The sequence below is a fragment of the Camponotus vicinus genome, unplaced genomic scaffold (assembly GCF_025532165.1).
Source record: "Camponotus vicinus isolate PSW18456_S1 unplaced genomic scaffold, iyCamVici1.0 SCAF_12, whole genome shotgun sequence".
NCBI classification, from domain to species: domain Eukaryota; kingdom Metazoa; phylum Arthropoda; class Insecta; order Hymenoptera; family Formicidae; genus Camponotus; species Camponotus vicinus.
Genome location: NW_028141948.1, coordinates 1,834,918 through 1,853,648, shown reverse-complemented (window position 1 = coordinate 1,853,648; position 18,731 = coordinate 1,834,918). Strand labels below are relative to the sequence as shown.

Sequence of the window (18,731 nt, the reverse complement as noted above, 5' to 3'; positions counted from 1 at the left end):
CAAGGACGACACTCCGTATCTGACACAGTTACACGCGGATGCAATCAGGAGAACGGCAGACTCGAGATACGTACCTTGAGAATCGTAGAGGCTATCCGGAACGAGGCGGATATCTACCGAGGAAACGGTCTTCTTCGCATCTCCGATAATTATACTCGCCTTGTTAAGTGGCAGATGCTAAGTCGGATTATCGGCGAAAACTTCGAATGTACTCCCACGTACGTTGGAAATATACGCAGGAAAGCGCGCGCGAGGAAGAGAGAAATCTTCAAGATTTCCAAACCAGTGGCCGTCTACATCTGCAATAGAAATGAAAGTTCCGATTAGATACGGGCAAATCGTGAAAGTTTGAGAGTTTGGGAAACTTCAATCACTGTATATAAATATATGATGTAAGTGATGAGTTTGTGGCACAGATATGTCATCGTAAATCTTCTAAAAAGAAAGAGAGAGAAGAAAGAGAGAGAAAGAGAGATTCATATTATTGAAATAAAATATAAAATTATTAAGTAAAATATAATTTTAAATTCAATATAAAACAGCTGTGACATACAATCTAATAAATCTAATATATATATATATATATATATATATATATATATATATATATATATATATATATAGAGAGAGAGAGAGAGAGAGAGAGAGAGAGAGAGACAAGGTGATTAAATAAATTATAGGTATTTTTCGCATAAAGAATGATAATGACCCAGGCTCATAGAGGGTTACTATCTCTTACTACTATTGACAATCTCTATTGCAAAAGTTTACAATGGGCGTGATTCGCCCCAGTTTCACGTATTCGAATATTAATATGGACAAACGAGCACCCGGGTTAACGCGGAGCGTGAATTCGCCCTCCGTTCTAATTCCAAGCTTAATCCAATCTGCATGCAATTGTCAACGAGAGTATGCTACTATGGAAGCACTTGATTTTAATTAAATCCAATGCAGATTAAATCTACGCCGTAAACGTAGCCGCGGTAGGGACAGATTAGACGCTCCACCTTATTCCTGTAGATTAATAACGATCGGTTGATACGTTCGCTCTTGCGAAACTCGGCTCCCGACCTATTACAATCTGTGTGATCAATTATCCGGTCGGTAGTAATCAATTTTCCATTCCATTAATCGATATCCCTGTCCCCACTCGATCATTGCCATTTGTGTACATTTCGTATGTATAGTTTCGAAACAATTACTAGATCAAAATATATGTATTATGTAAAATATATGTATTATAAATTTTAAATTGATATTATATTTGAGCTCATTAATATTTCATGAATGTTAATACCTCAGTAAAATAAAAAATATTACAAATGTTACAAATATGTTATTCAATAAAATAAAAAATATCAAGATTTTACATCTGTGTTTGTGCGCACAGGCGCATCAGTAATTTTATATTATTTAGTTATTATATATTATATAAAATATGTATAATAATTGCTATTTTTTTGCACGCTAGATTAAATTAACCATATCGTTTAAAAGAAGTTTCGCATTCTCTTCATAATATCTCTTTTTCACCTGATTGTATTTTTAACATTTTCATTATGAAGTACAATAACATGAATATTATAAAGTATAATAGTATAAATTTTATGAGAAAAGAAAGAAATTTTTCTATTTTTCATTAACTGCATATTATATAATATTAAATAACATTTTACGATTTATAATTATAATATATCTACATTTTAAATTTGAATGAAGATATTTTTCATAAAAGCCATCTTATTTGCGGATAAAAAAAATTTTGTTTGTAGCATGAAAATAGCAACCCCCGATAAAAACCGAGATACGCGCAGCATGCAAATGGCGCAATGCGAGCACGAAAAACGATATCTCATTTAACTCTAACGTTGTGGTACGATTTCTTGTTAATTACCGCCGTATTGCGTTTTTGTAATTACACCATTATGTTGTTTGTACGGTTAAGTTTAAGAGTTCCATGTAATTCGAAAGCGCGCGAGTCCCGCAAGAATACGTGCAGTCTTGAATCATGACACGTTCGTTTTTTTCCCCGAACTGGAAAAGAATACGCTAGCCAAAGAGAGATTGCTTAATACCAAGGCGAATCAAGTTACAAGCTCTTCCACGTGTCTGACCTGAACAGTAATGGAACTTGGAACAATTGGAACGTCTCAAGAAGTGACTTGACGCTGGACATACTCCAAGTAAGGAGCCCTTGGTCGATAACTTGTTAGAGAAAACGTGACCATGTTCGGTTAGTACAGCGGACGCTATATTAAATGATCGTCGAGTTTTACACGGATTTACTCCAATTGCCAATTAAAGAAGCGACAGATTGCGTCACCATAAACTATGTCATAATTGTAACGTTGTACGATACGTAATGTACAAAAATCCAAAACCTCGAAGAAAAAAATTGAAAAATATCACCTCAATTTTAAAATGATATATTTTAATATATATATAATAATATAAATAAATAAATTGTTAATTTTTTCCTTGCGCAAGACCTGTTTCTTTCCGTTACGTGACAGAAACAAGTAAATTCTAGCAAAGTACTGAAGGGAAAAAGGTAATCGAAAAAATCGGACGTCTTTATTTTCTTTCGACGCAACGCGCCATTGTCTTTATCTAGATGCTGAGTATCCTTATCATGCTTGCTGCCGGAACCACCTCCTAATGGTTGAGACTATAAGGAGTTAATAGTATTAGCACAGCAAGCGAACGAGGCAGGCTGGAACAATTAAGCTAAAAGGAACGTTGATTCTTTCACGGAAACTAGTAGATTATGTCGTTAATCTGACAGGAGCGTTACACGCAATATTCATATACGTTGTCCAATTAAAATTTTCGTAGATAACTACCGAATCGAACGCAGCGGTCGGTGCAACAATATACGCAAACTTCATTCATTTTCGCAGCCTACATTCGTATTGCGTGAAATTGCTTTTTCCCTTTTCGTCGAGTACTATCAGATGCACTAATAAATGGCCGGTTGAAGTTGGCCCATTCGTTTGCTGAATAAAACCATACTCGTCATACGCTTTCAACTGTAATTTAAAATCTAAATTTTTTCATGGAATGTTGTTAACTCTTTATTAGAAAAATGTACAGCTTTCAAATTAGCGAGAAATATTAAAATATAAATTAACAAAAAAAAAGAGTAAAGGAAAATAAAATTGAATAACTATTAACTAGTCAGAGACCTTTTTAACTACTAGTTTTTCATAACTATATAATAATTGAATACTTTGTAATATTACTGCGTGTGATGTGTAATTTTTGAAAAAATTTGTAATCATATTACTTTTTGCAACCGTACACAAAAAAAATAAAGTTAATATTCGCTCACTATCGTGTTTCCTCATTTCTTTTAAATTAGTTCAATTTTCAGACGGCTATTTGATTTCAATTTTATTTTCCTCTCACAAGTTCTGGGCGAAACTTTATTTTATTTGAATAATGAATTTTGGTTTCTTCACTAACGTATTTTTGGAGTCATTTGTAAGTCATTAATTTTTTTTACATCTTAACCGTTATATTCCATTTTTATATCGTTAATTATAAAGAGAGTCTAATCTAGAACAAAAGTTTGTAATTATTTTATTATTTTTATACGGTTCGCGACATGTTTGTTTTTAGTCATAAGTATTATTTTTGTGAAATTGAGATTCATTAATTCATTAAGATTCTCATGAATTATTTAATTTTTTCGATTCAATGTATTTATATATTCGTTGTTTGTTCCTATCTATTATTTCATTTATTTTCATTCTCTTAGGTAATTTAATATTTCTGTTGTTCTGAAATTTATATCGGTGGTCTTCACCGCGAGAAATCTATATGCGCCAACTTTAAACAAGTTATGATCGAAGTTGAAATTGATGCAAGAGAAATGCTTAAGCACCGCTTAAATGTTATATTCTCACAGTCAGCGTAATAGTGCATCCACGAAAATAGCAGAAGCGAACCTCTAAATGGCGATAACAACTGCCGGATGAGGAAGTTCCTGCTCGGACGTTAATGACCAGCGGAATATCTTTTTCGCAACGCCAACTATCGCCCACATGACTCTCCGATGATTTACAACGTTTAGAAATAAGTAAGCATGTCAAAGTACTCTATCTTGTCCAACTACAAGTTCGAATTTGAAAAGTTTTAGAATATGCGATTGTTATAGAATAAAAAAAAATTCATTTACAAAATTATTTTATGAAAATATAGCACGACTACATTTTCAATAATCCAATTATTTTAATATTTTAATGTATGAACTTCGCGTGTTACGCATAATATTTAATATCGTTAGGAAAATTGACATATGCGAGTGACGTTGAACAAACAGGCGCGGCTCAAACGTGATTATAGCGGAAAATCGATATTTTTAAATTAATTTTCTAATCTAATCAGACCTAAAGTGAATTAAATACCAAAATAGAAATTCTTCCTCAATCGATACAAATATCGATGGCAAGAAACTTGACATTTCGGTCAGCTGTGCCCGGACGAAGGAGAGATTTCGCGCGGTTTGTCCGGTCAATGCACGATCGAACCTGACGCCCCGACTCCTGCGATGCATGATTAATTTAATTTATCCGTCCGCTCCAACCGGTGCGTTATTAGCCCGATTGCTCTTCCGACGAAGCGCGTTGCCGCATTTCGTCTCTCGCACCCGCGCCTCTCGTCGCGTGCACCAACACCAGCATTATTAATTCGAACGTTATTAAATTTTCGATAACCCCTGCCGATGCTACGTGTCTTGTAAGCAAGATGCCGAGTAAGCTGTCCGATCGAACGCGCACAAACGACGTCGTTACCCGACTGACATTGCGCTACGTGCGAAACTTTTCGATCTCTCCGTCGTCGTAAATGTCGAGATTAAACAGTGAGCGCGGCATCGAGAAATTTGTCGCAGCAATATAAACTAAAGTGTCCACATCCCCATCGGCTATTTATAATTAGCACGACATATGATGCAAGATTCATAAATTTTATATCGCTTTGATTAAGAAAAAAATGTAATTTACGTAATCGTTTCGACGCATGTGTTTATAAGGATACGACGAAGTGTATACGATGGGGATCTTACACATAATGAGTTTGCGCGATTTCGTCAAGCATGATACGTATAAGTGCACATCCATCACACATCACCGACCGCACCGCAACGGTATACAAGCCCCAGGCGTTTTTCCGCTTGGGACACAGGGGCGACCGATTTCATTGATTAACGATGTGCGTTTCGTAATGAGAATTCTCGGCGTGGCCACGGCTCGTTGCGCCAAATTGAAACTCCGTTGCTTGATTTATCGCCGCCAGGAGGACGAGGCGCACGCTCGCGCAGACGGAAAATTAATTGCGACTTGCAGGCTACGCGACGGGAAGAAGACTGTCGGAAAAGTGCGAGAACTGTGGAAACGAGAGCGGGATCAAGAAAAATGCGTGTCCCGCGGGCGCGAGGTGTCATCTCCGGAAGAGAGACTGCGTGAGTCGCTTATACAGAAGCGCGTAGGTAGGTAGGTAGGTAGATGAAAAAGCGAGGATAAGATAGGAACGTGTGCTGATGCCGGGGAGAGCCAAAGAGGATGAAGAACGAGGAGGAGTTCCGGTCGTTGGAAGACGAATAAGGTACACCTAATCTATCCGTGTTCCCGCGTAATGGGTCGAGATGCCATTTCCCTGGCGAGATATCTTCACAACGGACGCATATACGTTGCGCCTCACGTATATCTGAGACGGGTATAAAATACGTAAAGTAAAAATATCGCGCCCTCCGGCGAGAGTCGGTAAGAACGGCGACTTGTCAAACGTTGCAAATTCCCTGATTTTCACCTCAGATATCGACCGCGATTTATCGCGGCTGATGTAGCACCGGTGAGAGTAATGTAATAAGAGTTATCCAGGGGAAAAGAGAGGGACAAACGAGGTGCTGTGAGATGATAAATATAAACGGACCGAGATGAGTGACGAATAAGCGAGAGCGACCTGGATAAAACGCCTTTCGTGTCGGGATAAAAATATTTGAGTCGAGCGGAGAGGTCGAAGGTACCGAGAATTTCAACTGGCCCGACATCGCCGAGACATTTCACGGCGGGCTCATAAAGCTTTAATCGGAATCGCGCGTGGGACACGCTGCATCTCCGCCAGGTGCAATTCTCACGTAGTTCAGTCATCGTCTCGTTCGGGTTTCATTGTACAGCGGGGCCGGGAGGGGGGGGAAGAAAAACGGTAAGGGTCATAGTTTTCGTGCGAGTCGCGACGTAGTCTCGGAGAAGCCCCCGTAAGTGAACCGTGCGTCACATCTTTGTCGAGAAATATCAGAATGAATAGTGGATGAGTTGGCACTGGCTGATAGAACGATAAAGCCTCGAATAAAAACGGCGCCTGTTTTATTCCGCGGATTTACGTTAATAGTAAATTTCCCCCCTTTTTTACAAGTGTTTTATGTACCATTATAAATTTTCACTACGGAAACGAGAAACGGTAGAAATGCGAGAAAATTGCTCCTTGCTTGCTTCGGGCAGAGCTATTGCACATTTTCCGTTGCTCTCTCTCTCTCTCTTTCTCGTCTTTCACACCCTCCCTCCTGCTTTATCGGCCCATAATAAGTCACTTTGGAATTTAATTAATCTCTTTTTCAGAGTTTTCCTCTTATTAGTTTAGAACTTAACCGCTTAAATTTTCACCTTGGAGCAATTCGTCGTTAGTATCCTTCTATTTTCGTACCTTCGCGATTCGACAGACCGATATACGCGTCACGTGCTTCGCATATATTTTACCTGGCTGAATGCCGCACGTAAATCCTTCGTTATAACCGAGGAATTCGATTTTTCTAGCTCCTTTGCAGGGAAAGTTCCCGCCCTGATCTTTATTCCGCTCCATCATGTCCTTCTTTGCCTAAGTTTTTTATCAGTTGTACGAGTTTGCGGGAAGAGGGTATATCGAGGCATCGATCACCGGTTCGCGAATAGAAAATTTGCGAAGTACGAGAGGCATACGAGCGACGTTACGAGACTTCTCGCGGGGAGGATAAGTTGAACGAAACAAATACGCCGTATCGCTACGAGCTATCGTGCGCGAGATAGAAGAGGTCGGTGCCATATATCCCGAGTAGATGAAAACTAAAAATTGCACGAAAGCGAGCCATTCCTGACACTTCCGGACTCGCTCCGACGCAGCGCGCGATACATCTGTTAGCGAAAGCGTCATAATTTATCTCCGTTGTATACTATATTGTCGCGCAGCGAGTGTATCTTTGCGTCGACCGGCGCATGAAAGTCTTATGGTAATTAATCCGCGATATAAAAGTCCGAGTTTTACGTAACGTAACTGGAAAACGTATTCAAAGTCATTTGCATTTACAATACACTGCGTACGCGTCGCAATAAAAAGAACGAATAAAATCGCAATTGCTCACTTCATCCTTTATTAATCCGACATCTCAAGATCGTACGCTCGTGCATTCGCTGCGAATAAATATTAATAGCGTCGTGGCAAGGCAGGAAGAGAAGAGGGCACGTGTGACATATAATATGGAAAATTCGTAAACCGTCGTAGGAGGCTGTGGCTTCTAATTGGTGAGCGTTTCGTGCCAACATCTGCTCCGCAGGGTGGCGAGTACGAGACGACGGTGACGCTGACGCGCAGGTAAAGGTAGATTAACTAATTAGAATGGCGTATATACGTCGGTCCCGACGATTAAGACGGCAGAGACGACGGCTCCTGAACTTAAGGAGGATGTAATCGTCTTAGGTCCGTAACGACTATCGGGACGAGGTCGCATTAATCTTGCGCCATGCCTGAAGCTGCTTGATATGCGGCCGAGGGCTCCGGCAGGACCTGCCACTATCGCCCTTACAACGATCCTAAACCGAGACCGCCACCAACACTACGGTGTCTTTAGCAGACGCGTCCTTCCAGAACGAGCCAGTCTCCGCGCATTCCTAGCGAGATTAAGCAACAAGGTCTCCGTGCATTCTCGACTTGGGAATCGCGAATCCTAAAATTGATGCTTGCGCACTACGCGTGGGAAACCGAAAATTAAATTGTGAAAGTTTGTAAGGACTTTTGAGAGACAGGAAGGAGCAAATTAATTTGTCGATAAAAAAGTACTTTATGAATAATAAAGAAAAGAAAATGGAAAATGGAGAACATTTAATTTCTCTCATTTAATTTAATCCTGAAATTTCAAATTAAATATTCTCCATTTTTCATTTTCTTTTCTTTTATATCGATAAATAATTTCTGCCTTTCTGTCTCTCAAAAGTCTTTGCAAACTTTCACGCACAATTTAATTTTCGGTTACATATATATGGATTCAATTTGAAATAAATTTTAAAATACATACGATAGTCTGAAATTTAAAATTAGATGCTCTCTCTAAATCATGTATATGATACTTCATGTACAGGATCTTTCTTATCACTTCTCAAACTTTTCGTCCAAATATAGAATTTTATTTAAAGGCGCTAGCACGCCTGATGCATGAAAGCCTTTATGCACATGCCTTTAAGATCATTGGCATTCGAGTCTAGCCGGCCATTAAATGCATCCTTTTCCGTTCCGGTAGGAAATGCTACTCTGCGATAGATAGTAAAGTGCCGCTGTATCTGCAATCGATGCCATTAGTTGCAGCTAGACGCTACACCGAGTCTCCCTTAGATCTTGCTTTGAAAGCAAGGCGTCAGAAAGGACCAAGAAGAGATCCTCGATTTTAAAGAGCAAAAGAAGACGTTCAAAAATGTATTACGCAAACGTGATGCGATATTTTTCACCCTCTGCTCCTCCCGGAGGGAGGCTTTCGCGCTCACGAACTTTGTCGCGTTCTTGAGGTAGATTACTGCGTAACTAGTACTTACGACACGTCGCGAAACTGAGAACTTAACATAATCGTGAGATACCGGAACAAAGTCGTTCCGCCGTTGGTGATATCGTGTCGAGAATTCTGCATATCTTTAAGCACTGACAAATTGCACTTTGAAAATTTGCAGCCTGGTTAAATTTAGTGCATATGCGCATTAATATGTAGCATATAAATTTTTTGGTTGCAAAAGCCTCGTCTACGGCAGTTTAAAATTATCTCTCTTGTTACTTTTTGAATTTAAAATAAAATAAAAACCTCCTGATATAACCTGCTAATTTTATCAGGAATAAAATAATTTTGAGACGAAAAAATTAATTAAATTTATAATAATTAAATCAAGAGAATATAATGCATTTATCTCAAATATACTTTTTTTTAATATATAAAAATATAATTTAAGATATAAAGTATATTTTTAATATCTTTCCTTGTATACGTGCGATAAAAAAATTTAATATGCTAAGCGGATGTATCTTGAATTGCTAATTAGCTATCAAATGTCAAGGATCACTTTTACTTTTCTTACTAGCTGTTCCAAGTCCCGATCCTTATCCCGGAACGCGTCTTTAGTCCGTGTTAATTTCGCCGATAGAGTTGAACGTCGAGGGTCTATTCTGCTGATTGCGGGGGTCGAACGAGTAGTCGATGTGCGGATTAAGTCGAGAGGGCACCTCATAAATCAGAAGCTCAGCCAGCTATGTCTGCAGTGCTGGAGATAATAACCATTTTGCGCTTCCATAGGCTGTGTCCTCTCACATAGCGAGCAATCTTACGACAATCTGTATGTGTATGTACATTTGTGTATGAGTGTATGTGTGTGTCTGTGTGCGTGAACAAGAGTGAGGGAGGGGGCGAATTATATGTATGAGTGTGAGAGAGAGAAAGGGAATCTATTCAATTAACTCCGTAAAACGTAAATCGTACTCTCACCCTCGTCCCTTCCACTCTATCGCTTCTCTATCGACCTTCGATTTTGCCACGGAGTTTCCCGCGCATTCAGCAAACAGCCCTCCTTCCTCTCTTTCTCTTTCGCGCGCGAGCCTCCCTTCTGCTAAGATTCACGATTTCAAGCGTAGCAATTTGTTTCATTTTACAAATAGCCAATTTTATTACGTAATATAGTGTTTCTGGTTGAATACATTTTTCCGTATTATAAATTTGAGGAAATCTGATTGCGAAGCTTCTCCTTTAACTCCAAAAATTATAAAAACTAACAAATTTAATATAAAAAAAAAGTATCTGGCAAAATTTGATTTTCGTTCATAATTGTGGGGTTTCTGCTCTCTTATTAAATTTGAAAAAGTTTAACGCTACCATACGGCGATTTAATATCGCCAATCGAAAAATCACGTAAAATGATACATTCAACTCTTATTACGAGCAACGTATCCGCTTTCGTATGCTAAAATCTGGGATTTTCGAGATCGACCAAGCTCAAATCTACATGTACGAAATTTCCCCGTGCATGCGATGCTCCGTCGAGACAGACAATCTGTCTCGACTTCGACGCGAGGAGCGAGAAGCGCAAGGAATGAAGCAGCAATTCCTCCACCTTTGCAAGACACGGATACGCGTTTTCGTTGTCAGCTCGGCATCGGTATCGATAGGTGGGATCGGGCGGAATACAGCAACACATCCGATCGACATAATTTACCGTGTTTCCACGACACACACGGATAAACGTCACATCGTTCCCGTAGGATCTTCCATCTACGCTCGCTGTCAAGGTTCGTCGGCGACGTGCCTCCTACGTGCTTCGAATTCGAGTCAAATATCTGGAAGAGTGTCGCGCTGATTCTGTACGGCTGCCTCGATTTCGAATGCAAGTCGACGCTAGTAGGCAATGCAAACGTTCATTCATGGATTATTCTCGCGTTAACCTTTCGATTACTCCACATTTATAGAGAAACATTGTTATTTATACGATTAAAATGTCGGATCAAGTTATATTAATACGCGATATATTGTCAATATTTCATTCCAAGAAGCATTGCCATCATTTACATAGCGTCTAATAATCCATGATTCATAAATATTTATAGCTACATGCAAAAAAGTGCAGATATAAAAAGCGAAATAGCTTCTGTGAATTGTTTACTGTTTTATGAAGGAGTTTTAAAAGTGTTTTCAATTCAAGATTAATTTCTTTAAATATAAATGCGCTCTAATTAACAAGAATATCAATTTTTTTAATTTTAGTCTTTCCGAAATAATGTAATGGAGCCTTCTAGACGAGATATTATACGAAGCGAAAAAAAGTAAAAATTAAAAACGAACTCAACTTTTTCCAGTTAAAAGTTCCCGGAGCAATAATAAAATTCTCCGCTGTTCGCCAACATGTCGAGAGAAAGAAGAGAGAAAATTTCTCCTTCCAACCTGACAAACGATAGACATTTAAATCATTGTTCTGTAGGCCTTCTTCAAACAGAGATCGACACGCTAGTCCGAAACAAACCGCTCAATTTGTGGACCGGTCATCAAACGAATGACTTCACGATGAGTTTCATCAACTTTGCGAACCGGCTCGGGGTTTAGACGAAGCAAGAGAAGACCAACGTTTGTGAATGGGGCAATTTGTCACAGTCATGACGCTTCGTCACGATGCGGTACAAGCAACAGATTAAAGCGCACATATATGCATATATCGTTAATTATTCGTCCAAAGAATAGTGTGCACAAAGAAATCTTTTGTTAACATTGAAAGCGATTAATATATATGTCAGTGCGAATATTATACAAATATGTACTTGTATAATTAATATATCTTCTCCACACTTTTATATATATAATATTGATCACAATTCAGTTATTTGAAATAATGAAACTGTGCAAGGAAGGTGATACTGCATATCTCTAATAATATCGGAAATAATTAAAATACGTTGTAAAATTATACTTTGTCCCATTCGATAAATAATTATGTCGCAAACAATATAGACGATTATTCCAGATGAGAGCGTCAGCCGATCACCAGCAAATTCAAGCACGATATCCTCCACAGAGCACACTGGCGCATTTGGCCGGCTTAATCGGGTTACAGAGCCAAAATTTGATTGCGTAAATGCAATTTTGCGAACGCTTTCAGCGCGAAAATTCTTTTCCTCTGGCCATTAACAAGCGTCCGCGTCGCACTTTGACTTTCGAAATCCGTTCCTGCTACGGTACATAAAATTACGGTGAAAATTGTTGGAGCGCTCATGTACTCGACGCCCGATTTTTACTCCGACGACAATGAGAACATTACACAATCCGCGCTTGAAAATTCTACTAAAATCAACATTTCCTTAGTAGACGTTATCGGATAAAACTTTTCACCTCCGACATCGACAAAGCTACATCTACTCTTAACTCACGGCTAAAAATGAACTTGCGTGAGCACGTAAACCGAATTTTTACGAGTCGCGTCGGTTTCCGATCGTCGAGCTGTCATTTTATGTCAGCGATAATATCGCTCTCTTCGATATACAGCATTCAATATTTATAAAAGTATTCAAGAGCGCGGTGTAAAAATATCAGAGGCAAAGCGAATGCTGCGCGACGCACCAACCAGATCCGTACCGCATATTATATTATTGCATTTTTTTACATTCCTATTTTTACATTTATATCGCAAAATATTCCGCGATTTCATATTACTGTATTTTTTGTATCTATATATCTAAACTATTTCCGCAGTAAAAAAAAAACTCGTTCATTTAGTATTCAATTTTTCTATAGTTTAATATTTAATTCTCTTCTAATTTTGTTATTCAATCCGGAGCATTATATTTTCTTTACAAAATTAATTGTAATTTTTACGCGATATTTCAATGCAAGAAGTGAAATTTTTAAATTAATACACTCTACGATCGGAGAAGTTAAAAAACTCACAAGTAATATACTTGAAATTATGAGGCATTTGTAAAATGCGATCTCACGGCTGTTTTTAAATTTCTTTGATGGTTACATGTACAACAAGCACTTATCTCAATTTGTAAATAACACCAAGGCGTGAGAGATCAATGTCTCCCTTTTCTTTACAAACGAATTTAAATGTCGACGAATGCCTAATATCCGAATCGCGAGGTGCAATAATAACTTTTTACACGAAACGTTTTACAATGTTTTGAAGTAAAGGGAATGACTCGAAGAATAGTTGAAAATTCCCTTCGAGAAATGCATGTATTGGATTTTCGCAGACCGAACGAGCAATCTCATGCGGTCCTGGAATCTCCTTTTCGTATCGAGCCCTCTCATTGAAAGCAGTTTTACTGTTCCGACCGCGAAGAATGCCCTTGATACCAACTGCAGACGAGTCGAAGACAGTTTGAACGTTTGATTTCCGCAGTCCCTTTTCACTCGATTCGTAGCTCCCTACTTGTAGGGATAATATTGCCCATAATGTTCATGGACTGCGATTTAACAGCGAGGAAGCTCTCTTTCCGCGCAATTTAAAACACGTTGGAGAAAAACACGGTGACGAGAAAAATAAGCGTAATTATGGTTTTCTTTCGTGAATTAAGAAAAAAAAGATTCGAACAGTAAACTGTACAACTATAACACTATTTTGACGTTTACAAGATTATTTGTCGCATCTGTAATTAACTTTTACATAAATGTAAAAAGAGGAAAAATTTTAATAATGTCGTTACATCAATAATTAAAGCGATAGATATTTTATTAAAGAAAAATGTGAATTTTTTTGCATATATTCGAGTATGAAAAAAAAATTCCAATCTTTCTTTAATAAATTATCTATCGCTTTAATTTTCGATGCAACGACGTTATTGCAATTTTCCGTTATATTATATCGACAAATTGTACAAATAATTTTTTTAATACGGCAGGAAATTCTCGTGTAATACGCTCGTCGCTTTCGCAATAGTCCTTCATTACGGATAAAATGCGATGAGCGTACTTGGCCGCGGTGTCAATACACTCCTAACGATCTCTTCTGACTTCGCAAGTTCGTTTCAACTTCAACGTCCTCCTTCCTTTTTACAGTCTGACGTCTCGCGTGCATTCCTCCAAGTCGTCTTAATGAGAGTCCTGCTCCTCCGAGCACGAACGATCGGGAAATGCACGGAAAGATGGCTTCAATCTGGCTTACCGCGCGTACCGTGCTCACCAAAACGACATATATATCGCGTTCAATTTCGAGTGCTCGTATTTCGTCTCGACGTACGCGGCATACACGCGAAATGTTCGCGTGTGTACGCGTATATTTGGACGAGTGCGTTGCATCTTGCCTCGCGATGGCGGCTCGTAACGTCGGCGATTTAATAACGACCGCGGAGTAGTATTGATCCTCGTGGGACTTGCAAACTCCTCGAGAGTCGAGAAGTCGAAGCGTTAACTCGCTGCCGACGTGATAATTCGGTAACGCCCCCGATAAGAGTCCCCTGTGCAGTTTCCTCGGCATGTTGGCCGTTTCCAGGCTAAGAGAGAAGAGAGAGAGAGAGAGAGAGAGAGAGAGAGAGAGAACGAGAGCGAGAACGAGAGAGAGAAAAGACCTGTCGACGGGTCTGAAACATCTCAAAGCCGTTGGAAGCAGGATCCGAAGCCAGGCCGCGGAAACCGCACAACTGTTTGTCCGGCTTTATATATTATTTTCCGCAGCCCTCGCTAGGGATACCTGAAACCGTGATACGAACAATGGGAAAACTGACATTTGACAAACACGTTATTTGCATCGATGAAGAGGAAACGAAGTATTTTTTTTCTCAAGTCTTCTCGCGCAGCTACATCATAATTTTGATTGCTTCAATCGCGTCCTCTTTCAATATTTTTACCGTGATATTATTATTTTGCGCAAGCTAAAACCGTTCATCTGCTGTAACCGTTAATAGCACACATTTGCTTATATCGAGACGCATAATCAATGTATCACGTATTTAATTACACGGTAAAAATCAAAATTGCGTTTCTCTGCTGTGACATTTTAATGTAATATTTTGCAAAATATATCGTCCGTCCGTTATAAATACATTCAATACATATTTTACGATGTACTTTCTGATAATATTTAATTACTTGATAAAATTTGCATTTCTGCTATTTGAAATTTCAATCATCTTTCTCGATCGTGGTACTCATTAAAATAATGAATATACACCATTAGTTTATTATAAGTACGTATTTACGATCAATAGTAAATAGAAATCAAGAAAACGTTATCTCTCTCTGCCTTTTGCAATAGTCGAACGGAAGAGTCCCGTAACATCGAAAGATGAAACTGCAGATAGAACGCGATTCGCGATCCAACCTTTCATTTCTCGTAAAATGTTTATCGCCGGTCAATAGATGGATCGAACGAGGCATTGATGTTCGATCTAAACTATCGTAAAATTGAAATCGCAAAATTCGGAGAATTTTACCGGACTCGTGATAATTCCCGCCACGATACAGAGAATGGCACTAGAATTAAGTTTTATCCTATTTCAAGCGATAACTTCATATTCCAAATACTCCATGCGAATAGAAACATAATCTGCAAAAATATGATGTCCTCCTCTCTCTTAAAATATCAGCGTACAATTAATTTTGCATTTCTGCAAAATGTTTAATGTAAAATGTGTTTAATATAAAAGTAATGTACTATTAAAATTCTATTAAAAAATCAATTAAATTATTAAATTATTAAATTTATTAAATTATTAAATTAATTAATAATTATTTAATTATTACTTAGTAATTATTTAATTAATTATTAAATTAACTAATTAAAATTAATTTACTAAATATCATGCATGCATGTGTACACATCTAGATTTTTAATAAATACACATGCCTAATTCTAAAATTATTAATTATTAATCAACCATTTTCACCTGTCTATCAGCGTAATCTCTGTTTCTGCTAATTGATATTTCTCAATATTAAAGTGACCCCAAGTTGTTTCATCCCGCTAGTATTAAAAGTCGTGAAATTTAATAATAAAAACGAATTATCGAATTGGCGAATCAAAGTTCCTTCAGTCAATCGGACGATCCCGGAGAAATCCCCATGACTTCCGTTCCACATTGATCCCATTACTCATGTTAACGCACACTGCGTACAGTCCGCGACAGGTGTCAGCGGACGGGACACACGTGACTGCCTAAACCGCACGGTGACTGTTTTGACACGGCTATCCGTCAGGTAATCGCGGTTCACCGTCGTTCCGACATTCGATGCGCTGTGCAATGGGTCGTCTCGAGTATCCGTGCGCTATTAACGCACGCATAACCACGCGCAGTTATACGGTTTGTCACGTAATGGTTCGCACAACTTATATAATCGCTATGCCAACGATTGCGCTCACATCGATGAAACACATTCTATCACAGTTTAAATTCTAGGGCCATTGTTAAAAATAGTGAAATTGCAATTCGTACTAAATAAAACCGATCCTATTGTTACGAAAGCTTTTTATATAAACTTTATATATAAATTTTTTTATAAATTTTTATATAAATTTTTACTCGAACAGGGAAAAATAAAGCACATATCCCGAGTGAAGCTAAAAGATTAAATAGATCAATGCATTTATAAATATACAGATTATCTCTAATAATGTAATATTGAATATGTTAACAGGTAAAAAAGGCCTAATAGGAATTAAATTAATGGCTTGTTGGCTGGCGGTGATAATAATAATAATAACAGTAAACTATGAGATTAGCCGAGTGGTAGCTACGACAAAACGTTTGCTGCGTGGTTTATGCGCTTACAATCGCGTATGCACGAACGAACGACACGCAAGCTCGCGTTCCTCTGCGCAAACCCCAACGAATCGCGCTTTAGCCGGTTGTCAAAAAGGCCAGCTTTATACAAAGTTTTCTAAGCAGGTTCATGCCTATCGAGCGTTACTTTCCGACGAATCGAGCGATCGTAAAGCTCTGGCAATGCAATATTATACGATGATACAGTATCAATTCCCGTTTTTTTCGCATGTATCATTTCACTATTCATCATATAAATAATTCTATAAAAAATTGAGTTATTTAAAAAAAAATTTTGGAATTAAAATCTCAAAAATTTTAAAATTCAAGACTGCAACATTCTCCGAGTCCAAAAATATAAAAAAATCTCTGCAATTATAAAGATTTAAAGGTCTAACACATACAATAATAATATAAGAATCAGAAATAGCGTTAAATAAAAAATTCATCGCTTGAAAAATGCATTCCATGCAAATCATGGTGGTTAGCGTTTCTATTACCTAGGACAAAGTATATTATGTAGATGACACACAGTCGTGCATCAACGGAAGATAGCATTGCCTCTATTTGCCGCAGGTGCGACCAAACGTCAACCACATCGAATGATTTGAATCACATTGAAAACGGCCAGAAGTCGATCGATGCGCGTATTTGTCGTGTCTACTTGGCATTTCGCCAATTACTTGAGTGACTGTTTAAATCGCCGATAATTTATCGACTATCAACTCGCGTGGAATTATTATGCCTAACATTAACCTCCAGTTATGACATAATGCGAAAAGCCAGGCTTATAGTGATCTAGGAATTAATCGCATTTTCAATTCTATCCATTTTGCATTTAATACGCATATAATATTAAATATATTAAATTATTTTAATACTTATATATTATAAATAATATATTTAATATATTATAATATTAAATATATTATTTATAATATATAAGTATTAAAATAATTCTATAAAAATTAATCTAAAATTATTCATCCATCTATAAATTCATCACTGAAATAAAGAAATATAAATCTAATGCAAAAAAAAACTAAAAATAAATTAGTAACTACAGAGTATTCGGGGAAAATCTGTGAAAGCCAAGGGAAACAAATCGCTGATGCTAACTACTGTCGTGTAACGAGAACTCCGAATATAGGTCGGTCTCTGCAAAACTTAATGTTAGAGTTCGTAATAGTTCGGGAACGTAAATCGGGCTAAATGAACGCGAAGTCCACGAATTCCAACGGATGTACTTTGAATTAAGCCGGCGATAGAATAGCCATCCTCTTTTCCAAACTATTATAGAATTTCGGCTAATAACAAGTCTCGTGTGGAAAATGCCGTAATGAAAAGAATCGAAGAGCCCCTGACGTACTCGCGTCAGGGCTTTCCGGGAATATAATGTCAGAAACGCGAAATCTAATTTACCATAATGCATCTAGAGCTTGAACTATTTTGACGGGTGCAGTCACATTTAATCATCCAACGTTTTCACGTGAAAGCCATTTTGTGTGGACGTAAGTTACAAGAGTTACTCGCGTGTATTTCCTCGCAACTTCCTCGCTTCTGACATCATAACCCATGATGGGCAACGTGGATATTGAGGGACTCTCTCGCGAGCGTAGGTTGCGAAGCATTTTCAGGCAAAGACGCTACCTCAGGTCAGTCAATAACAGTCGTATTGATAAGTTCGCGTTCCAACTGAGTTTCGAAGAGAGTAATCAGCGAAATTAATGAAAGTGGGTCGTACATTTGACATTTTCCAATAGCGACACGACATTGTCCGACTATTACAGTATCGTATTCAATTAACAGTGGCGATGCTAAACGAATCAATGTGTTACCATGCATACGTGAACGTCAACGTAAATTGACAGGCGTACAAGAGCAGATAAATATATTTACGAACGGGCTTTTAATCGGACCATTAACGATTTAAATGACGAAGAAAAATCCGGGGAGATTAATCGATCGATTGTCGAATAAATAAGATTACGAAAGGCTACTCGATTTATTTCCAGGAACGAAAAAAAATCAATGTTATCGCTGAAAAAAAAATTGGATACTCGAAAAACGAATATCTCTAATCTAGAAAAAGATTGGGAGGCGCGAGAACTTATCGTGATTATAAACTTGCGATATAAGATAATAAATTATAAGAATATATAAATGAAACTTTTATTTGCAAAATTGCGAGTTGATGAAATTGACTT

The 18,731-nt window shown here is 37.9% G+C and overlaps 1 protein-coding gene across 5 annotated transcripts in view; it reads right to left on the bottom strand.

The window, feature by feature from the left end:
* The window catches only part of Pgant9 (polypeptide N-acetylgalactosaminyltransferase 9), a 189,519-nt gene that overhangs the window by 146,729 nt on the left and 24,059 nt on the right, over positions 1-18,731 (bottom strand). For 4 of the 5 annotated variants that reach the window (XM_083084589.1, XM_083084594.1, XM_083084591.1 and 1 more), the window contains exon 2: positions 75-299. The gene's annotated coding sequence lies outside the window, so the exon portion shown is untranslated. The remainder of the gene's footprint in view (positions 1-74; positions 300-18,731) is intronic. The other variant, XM_083084590.1, reaches the window with a different exon arrangement.